Source organism: Oncorhynchus masou, chromosome 1, assembly GCF_036934945.1.
Source record: "Oncorhynchus masou masou isolate Uvic2021 chromosome 1, UVic_Omas_1.1, whole genome shotgun sequence".
NCBI lineage: Eukaryota > Metazoa > Chordata > Actinopteri > Salmoniformes > Salmonidae > Oncorhynchus > Oncorhynchus masou.
Genome location: NC_088212.1, coordinates 17336046 through 17355444, shown reverse-complemented (window position 1 = coordinate 17355444; position 19399 = coordinate 17336046). Strand labels below are relative to the sequence as shown.

General features: G+C 40.4%; 2 long non-coding RNA genes across 2 annotated transcripts in view; one reads left to right on the top strand and one right to left on the bottom strand.

Annotated features, from left to right (window-relative positions):
* Positions 1-200: 200 nt before the first annotated feature.
* Positions 201-5176, bottom strand: LOC135521962 (uncharacterized). Its single transcript, XR_010452630.1, has 2 exons — positions 4916-5176; positions 201-660 (listed from the first exon to the last, which is right to left on the bottom strand). It is a non-coding gene; the product is annotated as an uncharacterized LOC135521962 (long non-coding RNA).
* A 1240-nt stretch (positions 5177-6416) lies between these two features.
* LOC135521909 (uncharacterized) overlaps positions 6417-19399 on the top strand; it is a 69908-nt gene continuing 56925 nt past the window's right edge. Inside the window, exon 1 of the long non-coding RNA XR_010452623.1 lies at positions 6417-6676. This is a non-coding gene — a long non-coding RNA (uncharacterized LOC135521909). The remainder of the gene's footprint in view (positions 6677-19399) is intronic.

Sequence of the window (19399 nt, the reverse complement as noted above, 5' to 3'; positions counted from 1 at the left end):
CCTTCACTTTGATACTTAAACATGGTAGACCCAATATGAAGACAGATATTTTGTATATGAAAACTGAATCATTAATTTAATAGTTTACATAATATTTACCAACTGTCACCAAATAATGACTAAATGAATGTGTGGCGTCATTGACATTCTACAAATATAACACAATATGGACAACATGACATTGAGACAATGAGACATGGCTTTGGCATTTCTTGGTTTATTTTTTCCAATTGTACAACATTATGGCACTGAGATTCATGGGAACTCAGAATTCAGACTTTTGTTTGACATTTACAACCAAGGTTTGTCTCACTTAACATTAAAATAACATAATTAATCCCAATGATACATTTAGCCAGTTAACATACATTTATTCTGAGTATTTGCAATGAAAAAAATGCAACAAAGAAGACAGTCCGACAATATGAGTGAAATTGTCCACATTTCGGAGACTGAAAAGAATTCCCCCATCGATTTGAATGCAAAAACGGGTCACAGAGTATGAGCTCTACTAAAGAGCACATAAAAGCCTGAGTGGTCTATAAATAAATATAGACATGCCTGGATTCATTGAAGGTGCTTTGTCATATTGAGAATGGTTGTAGGATGGTTGCGGGATGGTTGAAAACGGTGTAATGACACACTATCCCCACCCTTTACCTGTCAGTATAACAAAAAAGAACATATGTCCATAAATGGTTGTAAAACCTTCATATCAACAAGACATTTCAGAAATAGATATGTTTGCTTGTGGTTTATTCATTGACTGGTAGAATGAAAGGGTCTTTGTCATCCTGAAAAAGTACACCTAAAATGGATGTGAATGGGAAATGTAAAGCAAAACCGCGGGAAAAGGCATTACACTGCGAAAGGATTAGGCAAACTGTGCGCAGCGTGAAGCAGAGATGTAAACTTAAACGATATTTTGACAAAACATAGCACAAAATGAATGATTGCTACCAGAAACCATCGTTATCAGTTATCAGTTATCAGTTGCACCCCATATTGGCATGTCTATTTGTATTTATATATATATATATACACTGTCTCAGAGTACAATAATGCAATAATAGCCTATCGAGTTTATTGATTTAAAAAATAAGGACAGTTTTAGGCCTCAACCTATTTTAATTCCATTGCTACATAGTCTATTTAGTTTGTTCCTACATTTTATAGGTAACCTCGTTTGATTCACATGACTTAAGACTGAGTGAAAGCATATAGGCTAATTCGATAAGGAAAGCACATGGGTTATACATTGCATAAAACTGCAGTAACCCGGATTCGCTGCGGCTTCTGGGGTTGCTGCGCGTGCAACCTCGGGTGCAGAGAGAGCAATATGTTGGATAGGCAAACACCGCAGGTAAACTGGCCGCTCAAATCAGGGGCTAAAATAAGCGTTTTCTTCATAGGATTAACAAGATAAAGGGGATCTGAAGTTTAATATCTGTATTTGTTTGCACAAATGCTGATTCATTATGTGTAGCCCAAGCTCATTCAAATCTTATTCCCGGGAATAAGGAATCGAAGAAAATAAATTACCCTAGTGAATGCATAGCTGAAAGAAGTGAACTGTTGTTATTTAAAGCAGATTGTTTATCATTTTCGATTAATTGAAATGTTAAATATGCGCCACACGACCGTAATTCAAAGCATATTAAATCAAAGAATAGCATAATAAGAATAATGATAACAGTAATATGAAAACACAGAGACATACATTTAGAGAAACATATAATTTAAACATTATGGCTCTGTAAACCTGTTAAAGTCAGACATGAAAAGAATGATAATTAGATTGGGGATATAGGCTATGTAATTTAAGGGGGAAAACACAAGGATGTGTTATTGAGCACTATTTCAGTAGACGTGTGGTTGTCAATCCATATAAATTAATTCGTTAATAAGTTATTTCGATATTTACCGACTTTGAGGTTTACATGATATTATGCTGTCATGATCTTGTTTATTTCTAAACAATAAATGATCGAAATTCTCCAAAAACTCGTGTAACGTTATTTTCCCACAGGAACCACTAGATGTCGCCGTTTCTTAGCGAAGGTACATCCTACATCCACATCCTCAGTCCAAACCTCTATCTCAACACACACCAACACTGTATTATCGTACTGTATTATCAAAGATACAAATGTTAATTCATATTCGCTAAATAATCTCTAGTCCACGCTATGGACATATTCTGTTCATCAATGTCGAATTACAAAGTTGAGTATACTGATAAAGAGTAGTATTCCCGGGTCTAATTGTAGCAAAGTAATAATAACTTATGTATATACTCGTGGTAATAATAATAATAACAAAAATAATAATAATATATGTAAAAAAATATATGTTTGTTTGTCTGGTTTACGTAACGTTGCAGCGACATTGAAACTATGACTCACAAATCAAATCACACAAACGCAAGCACCACTCAACATACCTCCCTCTCTCTCTTTCTATCTCGCTTTCTCTCTCTCACACACACACACACACACACACACACACACACACACACACACACACACACACACACACACACACACACACACACGCACACACACACATACACATATACACACACACACGCGCGCGCGCAGAGCATCCTAATTTATCTCTGATAAAAGCCAGTTTCGTTATGGTGAGATTAATTCGTTTAAAAAACGAATGCTTTAGATGTATAATTTGTATGAATATAAATAACAAGGATGAAATTCTATGTTGCATGGGTGAGTTTTGGTCAAACTGACAGCACAAGAGGCAAAATCAACGCAATCTCTAAAGAAAATGCCATACCTGACCATTACTGTAATTTGAATGCAGATGAAAATAGAAAATATTGGCAATATTTTCTAGTTGGAAGGGATAAGATTGAAAATAGTATGAGTGGCTACAAATGATTGTCCTCTCTTTACCAGTATAGGCTGACCGTGTATGTGTGATAGGTAATGAGGATAGTCCATGTTTACCACAAAATGGAAGGCTGGTGATTTAGATAAGCCTACTCATGATCTAGCTCTAATATGAAGTCTAACGTGTCAGACAGAAATATGCATTACGCATTCGATAATTGATTGACGGACCACGTTAAGATTATAATGGCTTTGTCTTTCGGAAATATAGATTCGAAGTATAGGCCTATATGATTTTTTTCTATTTGCTAAATGTCAACAGTTTCTTCTCTTTCATCACATAGGTATAAGATACTGGAATACATTTGACATTTTAGTCATTTAGCAGACGCTTTTATCCAGAGTGACTTACAGGAGCAATTATGGTTAAGTGCCTTGCTCAAGGGCACATCGCCAGATGTTGCACCTAGGCGGCTCGGGGATTCGAACCAGCGACTTTTCGGTTAGGCCTACTGGCCCAACGCTCTTATTGGCTACATGCCACCACAAGTATTCAATGGCTATCTATTTTGACAGCTATCCGTGGCCATTCAAATGACAAATAGGTCGCCTAATTGCTTTTGTCTCAAAAAAAATGTCTAAATTCAAATAGCTCTCATTTTTCTAAATGTTGCTATAGACAAAGTTGTAAATGTGTATTATTAGTGTGATTGGAAATTGGAACCGCACCTTATGCTTATCTAGGTCACATATAGCTGCCATTCCTCATTGTACATATTGATCCAAGTGCGTCACACTATTCAATTATAGCCTACAAAATCGCAAAATGTGGTTAGGTTTTAAAGTGGCAAAAGCAATAATTGATGTGCAATAATCCTAGAACGTTGTAGCCTATGCATGCAACCCCATGTGTGTTTGTCAAGACAAATTACTTGTAAGATCCATGACAGCATGCAGCCTCTTCGGAGGGAAAAATCTTTACGTGTGCCAGTCTGACCACTTCTATTGGGTGACACATCAGACGAGCAGTTTGGGAGCAAGGTTCACTTGTGGAGGAGGCTGAGTTACACGAGTAGGGAGTACAGCATCTCCAACCGGCTCGCACAATCAATTGCGCTGGGAAATTGGCGTCGACTTGATTGAGAACGCGTGCATAGCCTGCCAGGAAGATTTGAATGGTGATGTAAAATATAAGGGTAAGTTAAACGTGTCTCACTTACTTTAGATAACGTGTTGCGATTCGATTTTATACAGCAAAACACTCATTCTAAACGAATACTTTTTTTGTGATTTAAAAAACGATAACGGCTACAAAAAAACAACAATTAGCTACTTATAGACAAATGTTAATAAGTCTGCGTTTCTTGCTTTCAGTGTGTGTGTGTGTGTGTGTGTGTGTGTGTGTGTGTGTGTGTGTGTGTGTGTGTGTGTGTGTGTGTGTGTGTGTGTGTGTGTGTGTGTGTGTGTGTGTGTGTGTGTGTTTGTGTGGCCGCGCGCGCGCTCCCGTAAACGCCTCCTGTGTGCGCATCATCAACCTATAGGAAATGCCACCTTTACATAGCCTACAGAAACATAGCTACTGTAAGGTGCGGTAACACTTAACATTAATCAGATCCTGCAAATGAAATCTAGTTAGTGTAACCTAATCTCGAGCACAATCTCTTGAAGTATAGTTTATTGAAGTTGAAATAAACCCAGCTATTCTCATCATTATCATAGATCTGAATCCTATTGTTTGACCACTAGAGTTCTACTCTTTGTTTATACATTTCCTAGATTTAGATTATTATATTTGACCATTTTACATGATTATTCAACTAACAAACGTTCTGTATTTCCTATTTTTTAACGCACTCTTTTTTCTAAATAGTATTTTTCATGATATGTGAAATTCGTAATAGGTTACTGCTTATAGGTGGGCATCAGTGTCCATAAATACGCATTGCAATCACCATAACCTAATTCAAAAGTAATAGCATGGAAAACGAAGCAAAGAGAAAAGTCAAGCAAATGCAAATCTACCTTTTACATATGTATCAATGTTTAAAAAAAGATATACGCACGCTGGAACCAACAGCGTCGAAGCATTGAGAATGGCAGAGCAGGTCGTCGCATTATGCACAGGCGATTTCCCAGCCAGAACCCTTGGTTTCTTCACTTCATGTTTCCGATCCGTACCGCTCACACACGCTCGGAGCTTCGTCAAAAACAAACAAGGCAATGTTCGCTTTCAAAACGGCAATCAAATACCCAAGAACCGGTGGGGGAATTACTCCCACAGCGGCGAGATGGTAAGCTGGATTTGCATATTTTGATGCACTAATTTCCTTGATGTATTTAAATATGGTTGCACGTAGATGATATGCTTGTCTACGTCATTGAACGTGACCTCGCTGTTAAACCAAAACGTGAATCCGGGTGAATCAAATGGATACGCCTGCAATTAGGCGGGGAAAGACTAAGAAAGAGAGCCGTAGGAAATTACTTTTCCCTGACATACATTTAGTTTTTCACAAAAAAAATACATACTTTATGTCCTCCGAACTATTTAACAAGGAATTTGAACCTCATGGATAAATATGTTGATAATAACTGATGATGATAATAATCATAACAATAACACGAATTGCAATATATTACATTACTTGTATTACTTGTTGAAACTTGTTCGTAACAATATCAGTATTACCGTGGGGTTTAGCTAGCCTACATATTTGGCAGCCCAAGCACATCATGCCACGTGGTCCTTGCACAATTTGAATGGCGATGTATAATATAAGTGTAAGTTAAACAATATAGGCTAATTAACGTTTTAGAACACTTTGTTCCATCTTATAGCTAGATATTCTGAAATTAATTATCACAGGTTCAATTCGTACAACATTGGTACAGGTCCTGTCATCACAGTGTGTGTGTGTGTGTGTGTGTGTGTGTGTGTGTGTGTGTGTGTGTGTGTGTGTGTGTGTGTGTGTGTGTGTGAGTGAGAGAGATGGAGAGAGAGAGAGAGAGAGAGAGAGAGAGAGAGAGAGAGAGAGAGAGAGAGGGAGTAGTCTATGCAAACGAACATATCTGCTCAGGTAAAGGCTAAAGTACCGACTAAAAACATTTTGAGTGGAGTTATGAAATGTTTTCCCCACAGATTTTACTTTATTACTGACGACCTTCAATCCTGGTTTGGGATTGTATCATCCCACATTATTTTCATACTTTTGTCTGAAGTACTGGAAATGCGTTCCGTTTGTCATAACGCGTTGTAAATGCGTTCCGTTTGTCATAACGCGTTCAAGGAAGGCCTGCAGCAAATTCATTCATTACCGACCGCGATCACTTCTGGTCTGGGAACGGGCGAGAGTCCACGCCAGAAGACGAACAATGCCTCTTCAGTTCGTGCCCAACAAAAGAGCGAGGGAACGTATTTGAGTTTCAGAGCACGTCCTTTCTTACACAGAAGAGTGGACTAACCCCCCCCCCCCCCCCCTAAAAAACAAGAACTTGCAGACTCTCAGAGCTTCAATTGTGCACTCTTTATTTGGTGCTGTAGATGTTATGGGAAAGTTCTCTCTCTCGCTCACTCTCCCCCCTGCCCCCTCCCTCTCAATCTCTCCTTCTCTCATGTGCTTGGAATATGCTCAGGGTTAACTCAGAGCAACCGAAGCACGCGTAATGAACTGAGTATTAGCGGCAATTTTAAAGGAAGGGACAGCCGTGGAAGGCTGGATATTTGGCGGACTGTCCAACGGGTCCCACACAGCATGTCTCTTATCTGGGATGATTTCTGATTGCATATGCCGATTGCGGCGATGCTTCTCGCGCAGTTTGAGAAAGTAAGTGCAACTTTGGTGATTATCCTTCCACTGTGCGTAAAGCCAATGCAATTTGATGTGCTTAAAGCCAATGCAATTTGATGTGCTTAAAGCCAATGCAGTCTTAGGTGCGTAAAGCCAATGCAGTCTTATGTGCGTAAAGCCAATGCAGTCTGATGTGCGTAAAGCCAATGCAGTCTGATGTGCGTAAAGCTAAAGCAGTCTGATGTGCGTAAAGCCAATGCAGTCTGATGTGCGTCAAAGTTAGAGTGAAGTTGAATGACTCCGTGAATAATATATTAACATTAATTAGGTTCTTATCGGCTAGTGGACGTGATGTGGACCTATATAAATATGTTGTTCTAGCCGAGGAAGATCATCTAGGCTATGATTAGTGTTTAGGCGGGTCGGAGGTATATTTAGGCAGGTCGGAGGTGTAGTTCAAGGCAGTGCTTCGTTGGACTAGTGCTCTTCCCTGGCACATACATGTTGGCACGTTCGTTTATTTTGTAGCCTACTGAATTATCTGAAATAAATAAGCAGGATGCAAACTCTGAGCTTTATTCAGACTGGTGGCATGAGCTTGTCGCGATCTGTCACACTCCCAGCGCAACAGTAGCCAACGCCTCTCAATACATTGGGCCAAAGTGAACATTGCGCTATGACACGTTTTGTTAGTAAAAGGTAGGCTATGTGATGGAAGTTAAAACGGCCAGCTGTGATTCTTAACTAACTGTGAATTAAATATCTTAAATTGCTCCGAACAGTTAAGCCTGGTAAACGTGAATGTAGGCTACATCGTATGCGTAAAGATAGGTTGCACAGCGTCTCGTGATGGTATTGTGTAGGTTCTCTGTATCATATCGTGTAAAACATACTTCATCTCTCTCTTGAAGGCTACAGTACAGTGGGCTAATTGTGAAAAAGTACAGTGGGCTAATTGTAAAAAAGCTATTATGGGTTTGTGTGTACTACATAATGATACATAATGCTACATAATGATCCAACTCGTAATGCCCAAGCAAACTTTAATCAAATAAACGAATAAAACAAATTCACTCATAAGAAAGTTAACATTGTTGGTTTGAATTAGTTTAATTACATATCACAATCATAAAATATCACAGTGATCGTCTATTACCATGTCAAACAGTGTTATACATTGTCAAATGTTCCGGTTAATACGGACATATGTTCTTCAGAGGGAAAATGACAACGACTTACTATCGGTAATCAATGCATTACTGTAATCAAGGCATTACTGTAATCAAGGCATTACTGTAATCAAGGCATTACTGTTCTTTAAAGTGACAGAATGACACAAACCTACAGTATACGATCACAGTTGCTAGTCTATGTTTCATGACAAATGTTGTATGTTGTATGACGCACCAAAAGGCTATGGTGGGGGAAAGCTAGACTTTTATGTGTACAAACACACTTCTGTTCAAATTGAGAAATAGTATGAATGATAACATTAGGTCAGAACAATTGGGAAACTTCAATTACCTGATTAGCCTACTTTGGTACTGTTAAAATTGTATGTTGGGGTGTTTGATAAGACGACTGCGTGGTTGAGGCCTGTGTAACATATGTTCCAGACTGTAAGAGAAATAGATTTAGGAAATGTAGGTTTACCCTGAACCTACCCTGATTTACAAAGCGATTATTCTAACTATATTCTACAATATTCTACATGATTGGATCGAGTCTTCTTGCTTGGTGCATTCTTGGAGAGTCCTTTTGTTAGCCTTCAAATGTCAGTTGAATCAACTGGTGTCACTTTGAGGGAACGTTAATGTAAAGCTAACCATGGACACTTTAATTCAACTAAAGTGGAGTCAGATTTGAACCGCGTGCCATATGAGTAATAATTGCACAGGGCTGGGTTTCATATAATTTAGGATTAAGAAGTGTTTTGTCTGAGCAGCTGGATGGATGCCTTCCCGCCTATTTGGTCTCTCCTGTTAGCACCTGAACGACATGTTTCTATAGGGCCAATACAATAACACGGTGAGCACCTGAACGAGATGTTTCTATAGGGCCAATACAATATAAGGTGAGCAGCAACAACACAGGTGAACAGGTGCATGGGACGACGTAGATGGAAATGCTAAACATTTTAGCGAACGTGTAAAGATTGTAGGCTATAGGGCCTAGACTATGTGCAGTGAATTAGCCATTGTTAAGAATACATATCACTAAATTAATAGCGCTGATGAAGGACTACAACGTCACATTTTTGTGCAAATCACATATGCTAATCCATTCAGCATTGTATTGTTTTACCTTACATTTGGAACCTCAATTATTATAACGTGGAAACAGCCTAACACCTTTATAGAACGTCGTTGCTGATTATCATTGGATATCTCTCTCCCTCTCTGCTCCCTTCTGCCCCCTCTCTCTCAATTCACACACACACACACACACACACACACACACACACACACACACACACACACACACACACACACACACACACACACACACACACACACACACACACACAGAGACACACACACACACACACACTCTGAGAATTCTTGCAAAGACATCATAAAGTAGGCTACATATATATATATATATATATATATATATATATATATATATATATATATATATATATATATATATATATATATATATATATATGGGCCTATGGGTAAAGTCATTGTCATATACAGCCCTAGCTCCTATAGTCTAAAAACACGTCCGTGCATGAAAACATATCGTTAATAGTTAGGTCTATATTCTTGAATATTTATATGTCCCACTAGGTCTGATAAATATGTACATTGAATGTTCGATACATAGACAAGATAAAACATGTTATGTAAATGTGTGTGACTGTGCAGAAAAATGAATGCCTATTTGACAATGCGACATTGCCAGTATAGCCTACCTGGTAACCATTGTAGTTTATACATCGGTCACGACGATGAAAACATAAAGCCAACAGGATTTCGACTCAAATCGAGTCAATGAATGTATCTCGACTCGTATTGCCTCTCACACCCGTATATTCGAACAACCCGGCCCAGTTCCATGCTACAGCAAATACCCTACTCGGTTCTAGCTGCGACGAGAATACAGGAACGATGATCTACTCAGCCCTGGAATGCTATCATATGTCCTCCATAGATTTGAGATCTTGTATTTGGCGGTTTATTCTGCTGGCTATTGTACCCTTACTGGCTTCAAAATTATCAAGACGACCATTTTTAGACCATAGCACAATAATTTTGTCTTTCCGTCCTTTTTTTAATCATTCTGGAAAAAGCGTGCAGACCGCTAGCGGCAAACCGAATTATTCCAGTGTGCTTGGTAATGACGCGAGGAGATTTGCCACTGCTCGTGCATGAATAGGAGTGTGCATTTGCGATTTTTCATGACATCATCACCATTAATTTACACTCCCGCGGTCTGAGGCCTTTGACCTCACCGGGTTGGTCCATATTTTGGCATTGGAAGCCTACCCCTCCTCACCGTTATCCCCATTCCTTGGGGATGGCCCTTTCCCCTCTCCTTTTAGACTGTTGGCAGCGGCTAGCCAGCAGAACGGAAGCCTTGGTTTACAGATTTCGGCATCTCTTTCATCTAACACGCTGGATACTTGCGGACAATTTGACAGACACATTTTGGCCACAAACGAGGTCTTCTCTTCATAATCCAAAACAATCGAAACGGTTTACCTGTGTAATTTCCGCACTTTCACCAGGCGGATTTTCCACCTCCGTATCTTCTTCGCTGGCCTCACAGGATATGTATTGCTCCTTCCACAACGCCTTAATAGAGGCGAAAGCGCCTTTTGTGGGATTGAATCATTTGCATTGCAAATCAGGGCCTGTGCAAGGATGGCTGCACCACAGCCTACTGTTCTCTCTCTTACTTCAACTCATTGATGTTGGCGAATGTCATCTGAATATGACAATCTAAACACTGGGATTATATGTCCTTTTTTGGACGTCGTGTTTTTTTTAACAACGTGTGTCTGTGGGAGTTTGGAGGACTCATTACATGGAAGTGGCCTATATGGAAACAAAATATGATTATGTCAGCTATGGGAGTCAAATTAGGCCTACTTCTATATTGTGGTTTATTTGCCTCAAAGTATGGTGGACCACTCCTGAAAGCAGGGGCACAATCCCCAACGCCCGGAGAACAGAAGACAATTCTGGAATATTTTAGAAGAATGGGAAGTGGGTTGTTGTCTTTGGTTATCTAGCTGTATGAGTGTGATGGCCGTCATAAAGCTAGATAACCGAAAGTAAAAACGACTTCCAGACTCATCACGGACCTTGGAAATAGAAAATGGAAATAACAAGATGCATAAACCTTCTTGGTGCAAAAACAATAATCTCGTTGGCTGGTATTACGAAGTAGATTTAACAAGTTTTACAGTTATAAATCATTGCTATAGCATTAACCGGACATGTTCACTTATTGGAAATGTGAAATAGTTGTATTGATTTATTACTTATATTGATTGATTGCGTATATTTTATGTTATTAGGACATTTGAAAACGTGATGTAGCCTATAGCTAATCACAACCATGGGTAAATGTTGCATTCACACACACACACACACACACACACACACACACACACACACACACACACACACACACACACACACACACACACACACACACACACACACACACACACACAAACTATCATTTTCATTCTTCTTGTTATATTCATCTTGAAAATGCGTTATTTTCTATAATGAAATGTGGCAAATATGATATATCCAACTGAGAGTCCTAGCCATAGCATGCATGAAGGCTAGCATTGAGAATGAGATTGACATTAACGTTTTTTTATTTCAGCATGATGAACTCCAACCAGGAAACGGCGCTGGCATCCAAAACAGCAATAATTAGAACGTATACAGAGCTGACAAAAATGGAGAGGAGGGTTTTGGGTATGGGCTAAAAGAGGGGGGGGTCGGCCCTGCTTAATTGATTCAGTTAACCACAGGGCTGGAGATGTGAACGACTGGACGCACCCATTCCCACGCTCGGGGGCAAGTGGCAATGCCATGCCCAGTCCGAATATGACAGACAGCGCCGGGAGGGGGAGGGGGGTCATGAAAAGACGTCAAGTGCACCAGACTCATCTGCATCCCCATAGAAAGAGGCGATGTTGCCCACCCAGCGGACGCGGCCCAGTAACGGTTTTGAATGCGTAATTCGTTGCCAATTGTAGACAACTGACAATTAGGACCGTGGGTCATTATCTTAAAACTGTATGGGTTTATGCATCCATACAAAGATGTTCTATAATTACGGAATTGTATATGGGCCTACTTGAGCACTCGAACACCGATCTATTGTTTGACTCATGATAAGTAATGTCACGGAGAATGCAATAAGCCGAAAGAAGTCGAACGAATTGAATAGATGACAACACGTCATTGTGCGCTCTGTACTTGAATTTGAACAGGACTTAAATAAATCTTACATTTAATTCTAAAACAATGCCTAATTAATATACAGGATTTTTTTCACATAGGTGGGCCTAGCTAAAGCCAACATTTATATTCATTGATTTAATTGTGATTAATATTTTACATCCGGATAAAAAGCATCTGAAACAAATAGCCTAACGGTGCAGGGATGGCTTCTGGGCTGCTGAGTCTGTATTTTGGATGATATTAGCTATACAGGCCATTATATTAGTCGCCAGTGGATTTATTTATTAACTATCAAAGGGAGCACATGGCATTCATAAGGCACATGGTGACCCGCGGGATAGTTGTTTTGCTTCTTTATTGATGGTAACACAGTTGGATAGAATTTTACAAACGCCATAAACATTAAAGGCTTTGTTGGCAACACAATAGAGTTGTAAAAAACATTGTTCCCAAAAGATGGCTTTCCAACAATACATATTTAGGCTACATTTGAGAATAGACTCCATTTATGATGCCAGTTGTATGGTGCCAGCTGTTTGTTTTTTGAACGGATGTTAGTGGCCTGTTGTCTGTAGATGAGGTTATTGTTATTCTAGTGTTTTTCGGCTGTGGCGTGACGAGAGTCTCATGGAGGCTACACACGTGCCTTTAATTAAATGATGAATTGTTATTTTGCGAATAGGTCTATGGTATATTTAGGATAGTCTTAGTAACCTATTAGGCATTTTCAGATGGATGTTAATTAAGGTCCACTTTTTAAATATATATTTTGTAATGTCCTATGATATAGCCTGTTGTAAGCATTTCACTGTTAGTCTACACCTGTTGTTTGCGAAGCATGTGACAAATACAATTGGATTTGATTGTATTGCCTATAGCGCTTTATTGATTAGCTGTAGCCTAAAATATGAAAGTGTATGTTTGTGCCCAAAGGCTGGTCATAGGCCTATGTGGAAGATGTATAGGTTTAAACTGCCTGCGTATGCAGTGGTAGGCAATAGTACGTAGAGGTTTATTCAAGTTCAATGTTAAATAGGCTCACAGTGGCTGAAAGGGGTCTCTTGCCGAGTTTCTCACACCGTAAGACAAAACTAGTGTGTCTTGTTGCGACCCCTGTACAATGCCAGGTCATTCATTGTACGTTTACCTGAAAGAAGATTTGAGAACACCATTTGGAAAAGCAGCGAATAACCACTTTCATTGTCCCAGGATAAGTTGTTAGAAATCGTTGTCTAGACTTATGAATGGCTGCATTGTTTTCTAGTCTGGGGCCATACTAAATGTCAGCGCAGTGTAAATAAAAACTTGAGGTCTGTAAGTAACCCAGCATATATAAATCAGTTGATTCTCCACAGTATAAAAGGCCACTGCACTGCACTGACTGAATAAAAACATTTCTTCATCATTGGAAGCCTGGAGACGTTTAATGGTGTGACTTCACCGCAATTCTATTTGATGCTTTTTACAGTAAATCATGTCAACCATTTCAACAAATTATTCCTCAGCAAATGCATTTTGGGGCAGAATTACTAGCCTGTTTGTGTCTTACTAGTCTGTTTGTGTCTTATTAGCCTGTTTGTGTCTTACTAGCCTGTTTCTGTCTTACGAGCCTGTTTGTGTCTTGCTAGCCTGTTTGTGTCTTGCTAGCCTGTTTGTGTCTTACTAGTTTGTTTATGTCTTGCTAGCCTGTTTGTGTCTTACTAGCCTGATTGTGTCTTGCTAGCCTATTTGTGTCTTACTAGTTTGTTTGTGTCTTGCTAGCCTGTTTGTGCCTAACTAGCCTGATTGTGTCTTGCTAGCCTGTTTGTGTCTTACTAGCCTGATTGTGTCTTGCTAGCCTGTTTGTGTCTAACTAGCCTGTTTGTGTCTTGCTAGCCTGTTTGTGTCTAACTAGCCTGTTTGTGTCTTGCTAGCCTGTCTGTGTCTTGCTAGCCTGTTTGTGTCTTACTAGCCTGATTGTGTCTAACTAGCCTATTTGTGTCTTACTAGCCTGATTGTGTCTTGCTAGCCTGTTTGTGTCTAACTAGCCTGATTGTGTCTTGCTAGCCTGTTTGTGTCTAACTAGCCTGATTGTGTCTTGCTAGCCTGTTTGTGTCTAACTAGCCTGTTTGTGTCTTGCTAGCCTGTTTGTGTCTTGCTAGCCTGTTTGTGTCTTACAGGTTTGCAGTATCCTACTTTCATGTTCTTTGTAGGCTGTCACACACTATGTTTCACCATAATGTAGCACTGTATCATACAGCGGATGTTAACCCCAGTCATTCTCTTCAGTATGTAAGCCATCACAATGCAATGCTAGATGTAGCCCAGTTTTGCCAGAAGAGAACAATATCACATGTCTGAAACTGCTGCAAATCCGCCTCATAGTCACTCTCAATATTGCTGCTGTGCTGTAACGTAGAAACAGGCAGGCAACAGTCTCCATGGGGTGTACACTGTTTCCAGAGCAGGAGTGTACATCACGTTAATGGTATTTAGTCTCCTTGTGAACACTGGAAAATCATGCACGAGTCTGTGGTAATATTATACATACTCTATCAAGTTGTATATTTAGCTACAATTCATGTAGGCCTATACCCGACAGCAGACAGTCTTACATATTTTTTTCTCTAGCTCATCTTTGTTGGCTGAGTAGTGTATTTTACAGTAGGAAGTGCTTGGAGTGGATGTGAGAATGATTGTGGTTATTTATGAAACTGCCATACAGGCAGGCTGGTGGAAAGGAGAGGACGAGAGGCCTTGCCATCCCTTTCAAAAGGTCCATTCTCACAGAGAAATATAGGCGTCTTATTTGACTATGCGTGTAGAGATGGGTGGGGACGACGTTGCCTCTCTCTGCTCATTAACGCTGGCTCTTCTGTCCCCTCCCTTCCCACTCACACGTACAGTGCTCTGCAGCCATTGTTGTCACATGATTGGCAGAATAACATAACCATGGCAACCATGGCAGGTTTTTCATATTCATTGGACAAGCAATCAGCATATTTGACACCTTTGTGCCAATTTTCTATGTGCATTCTTTCTGTGTAGAGGGCTCATGCCTTTACAATCAATACAAATGAAATCTGGGTAGTGACTTTATGATGAGGTCTGTACAGGTCATTTCTGTGTCAGACTAAGGATGTAAAATGGTCACCAAGCTGTTGCTACTGTTATTGTCATAACACTGATGTTTTATTGCATAGGGACAGCTGAAGAGTGTTTAATAATACAGGAGTAGTAAAGGCCTAGTTCACTAATTTTGTGGATTTTAACATTTAGATTTATTAGGTGTTGCTGCAGCACCCTCAGCACCCCTAATTCCCACGGGCTATGGTCTTCTGCATCATGTACTGTAGATGAGGAACAATGGCTGTGTCTCAGTTGTGTTTGGTCTGTCTGGCTTCAGCATGTCTCTCTCTCTGTTTCAGTAGCATCTGGTCTGTCTGGCTTCAGCATGTCTCTCTCTCTGTCTCAGTAGCATCTGGTCTGTCTGGCTTCAGCATGTCTCTCTCTCTGTTTCAGTAGCATCTGGTCTGTCTGGCTTCAGCATGTCTCTCTCTCTCTCTGTCTCAGTAGCATCTGGTCTGTCTGGCTTCAGCATGTCTCTCTCTCTGTCTCAGTAGCATCTGGTCTGTCTGGCTTCAGCATGTCTCTCTCTCTCTCTGTCTCAGTAGCATCTGGTCTGTCTGGCTTCAGCATGTCTCTCTCTCTGTCTCAGTAGCGTCTGGTCTGTCTGTCTTCAGCATGTCTCTCTGTCTCAGTAGCATCTGGTCTGTCTGGCTTCAGTATCTCTCTCTCTCTGTCTCAGTAGCATCTGGTCTGTCTGGCTTCAGCATGTCTCTCTCTCTGTCTCAGTAGCATCTGGTCTGTCTGGCTTCAGCATGTCTCTCTCTCTGTCTCAGTAGCATCTGGTCTGTCTGGCTTCAACATGTCTCTCTCTCTCTGTCTCAGTAGCATCTGGTCTGTCTGGCTTCAACATGTCTCTCTCTCTGTCTCAGTAGCGTCTGGTCTGTCTGGCTTCAACACGTCTCTCTCTGTTTCAGTAGTGTCTGGTCTGTCTGGCTTCAACATGTCTCTTTCTCTATCTCAGTAGCATCTGGTCTGTCTGGCTTCAGCATGTCTCTCTCTCGGTCTCAGTAGCATCTGGTCTGTCTGGCTTCAACATGATTCTCTCTCTGTCTCAGTAGCGTCTGGTCTGTCTGGCTTCAGCATGTCTCTCTCTCTCTGTCTCAGTAGCATCTGGTCTGTCTGGCTTCAGCATGTCTCTCTCTGTCTCCTGGACATGAACTTGAACTTGAGACAGGCAGCCAGACACCATCTGTGCGCGATGACTAATGAATTCAGGGCATTCACGGCTGTGGAGCACCACCATTGATGAGCAGATGACCTCCAGACTGGGTTAGCTCTTAATCACTAATAGAATGCAGGCACCAAAGCAGCTGTTAGTCACATTTTTTTGTTTATGGAAAAAAAATGAGTGTGTGTTTCATTTGGTGGTCATATTTGTGAATGTGTGCATGACTGCATGATTCCCTATATGTTTGTGTATATACGTGTTAATTGTACATAATGCATGATAATACCCAATTGTGTGTATAAATGTCTACTGTCCACCTTGTCGGCCAACTATTTCTGACACATCTCATTTGAAATCCCATGCCAGCCATTATAAACAGGCGGCCGGGCTAAAGACATTGCCTTGATAATTGAAAGGGTCGGTTTAGCATTTCCGTGATAAGGCCTGGTAACTGAATAAGGTACTTGTGCTGAAACAAGCCAAGTGCCTTGTGAATTCCTCAGTCCCTCCTTCCTCCCTCTCAGGCCTCTGTCACACACACCAGGCTTTTCCCTCTGGTTGGTGTCGCCGTGGCAACGGGAGGTGAGCTCACGGTGCACACGCCGGCATCAGCGCCGCTGGAGCAGGACAGGTTCCTGATTTCAGAGAGTGTGTGTGTGTGTGTGTGTGTGTGTGTGTGTGTGTGTGTATGTAACTGACTAGAATGCCACTCTCCTTGTCTCCTGGGCTCAATTTAGATTCATCACACACATTGAAGAGTTGCAATGCCTTCCCTCTCAGGTGACTTTTTCCTCCATTAACAGTGGTGTGATGGATATTCTTAGCAGTGCACAGGGTGACCACACACAGTAGATATGGCTGCTGCTCTCACACAGTGACGACAGCCTGCCGCTGTAGATGCTGTTTCAATCGGCATCAAACATGTGTCAATGCAGTGCATTTCAGTGCATACACACGCACGCAGTAAAGCCACACACACACAGTACCATTGTCTCTTCTTACCACTGGTTCCACTGTGGTCCGCCTCCTGCCTCCTCCTAAACGATCAACCAGCCATAACATGGGCCAATAATCCATTGTGGAATGTCATGGTTGGGCCCTTTTTAATGACATCACGCATGGTCACTTGAGCGTGGTTGTGAGGAGCAGCAGGCATGCTGTGCTCTGCCACAGTGTCCCTCCCTCCAGCAGCCTGCATAGAGGTGGTTATAGACATGGTGTTAGTCATACAGTGGTATGAGAGCTACCTACCTCCATGTCTCACTGTCCATGCAATTCCCTTCAAAACATGACTGGATAACAGTCAGCCTATTAGGACATTAATGACAGTTATTCCTACCCCACATGACTAACATTTTTAGAAAAAAGGGTTCTTAAAGGGTCCTTTGGCTGTTCCTATAGGATAACCCTTAAAAAAAATCCTCTGTGGAAAGGGTTTTACATGGAACACAAAACGGGTTCTACCTGGAACCAAAAAAGTTTTTTTTTTAAAGTGTTCTCCTATGGGCACAGCCGAATACACTTGTATGTTCTTGATGGCACCTTTTTACCTAAGAAAGTACACATGTATTTTTATGATATGGGTTTGTTTGTTAACAGGAAGCATAAATGGAAATCTGATAATGATATTATTGTTTGAGCAAAATGTTTAACTCTGAATTAAAGGATGCTAAAATAGATGAGGATCAAAGCAACATGAACATCATAAATCAAACGTACAAAAATGGATGCAGAAGACATGTTAGTTTGTCTCATAAGCACACAGTGTTATACTTACACTCAGATAATGGACTTACATAATATGTAAATGTATAAAATACATAATAATAAAACATCAAAAATACATTAAAGGCCAAAATAGTAAACAATTGATAACTTGCGTTTTAATTATTTATATTCAATAACATTTATTTTTCAAACATACCTCCCTACCCATTCCATATAGTGATCAACAGAATTCACCAAATATGCTAATGCTAGCTAGCTACAGTATATTAGACTTACGTCATCATAATTGCTAATGGTAATGATGCTAACAACACACAGCAGAAATGATTGCGGCAACAAGATTAATATGACTGATGCTGTGAGCATTGGCGCGTACAATAGCTACTCTGGCTGCATACGTATGAATGGCGGCTTTACAGTATACGTCTAAACCATCTGCCTGCCTCTCCTGTCCTTTTCAATATGTCTGTGCTCCGATGGCTTTTTATTATGCAAATACCCCTGCTATAAATCAATTAGTAGAATTGCATTTGAAATATGCTTTGAATCCTCTCATAAGATGAATGTGTGTTAATAATGTATTTCATGTTACTGCATTATTCATTCTCAATTAATTACAAATAACCAACAGAGATGCCTTGTGGCTTTACTGTTCTGACGTACCATGTGTGGACACTGTACTTTTCCTTAAATGTTGCCATATATGTCATTTTGCTCTGGTCTATTAAGGCAGCGGTATATAATTGCTCACAAATACTCTACACAATGCAGTAATTTTACAGTATCTAATTTAGTAGTTAAAGGGCTCTTTCATGTGAAAATGTTTATAAATAATTTGAGCAAGGCCTGTGGTTTTAGAACCCACCAACCAATTCGAATGGCTGAAATAACTCTAGAATCCACCTTTTCCATAATGAATGATGCCGACTACTTTACCTTCCGTTATTACGGAGGGGGGGTGTAGGTGACTTGAAATAAGCATAAACAGAGGCTGCTACAATTAAAACAGGCCAGTCTTTCTCTTTTTAAGGAGCTGACTGTTCAGTCGATGTGTACTGTTCCGCAATTAAATGATGTCGAATCTTGGCTTGTCTAGGGATATGGCTACGCTGAATATAGAATAGTAAGCACTGCAAGTAGTCGCCACGGTAACATTAGCATCTGGACCTTTTATGCAAATTTGATGAGAGAGGACTCATGCATATACACCAAGGCACCAGAGCCAGCCCCTAATATCGTTATTAGAGAGGGGGAAATGACATATTTATAAGGGGGACAGGGGTTAGGGGGAAGGGTGCTTGCCCAGTGTTGTCGTGA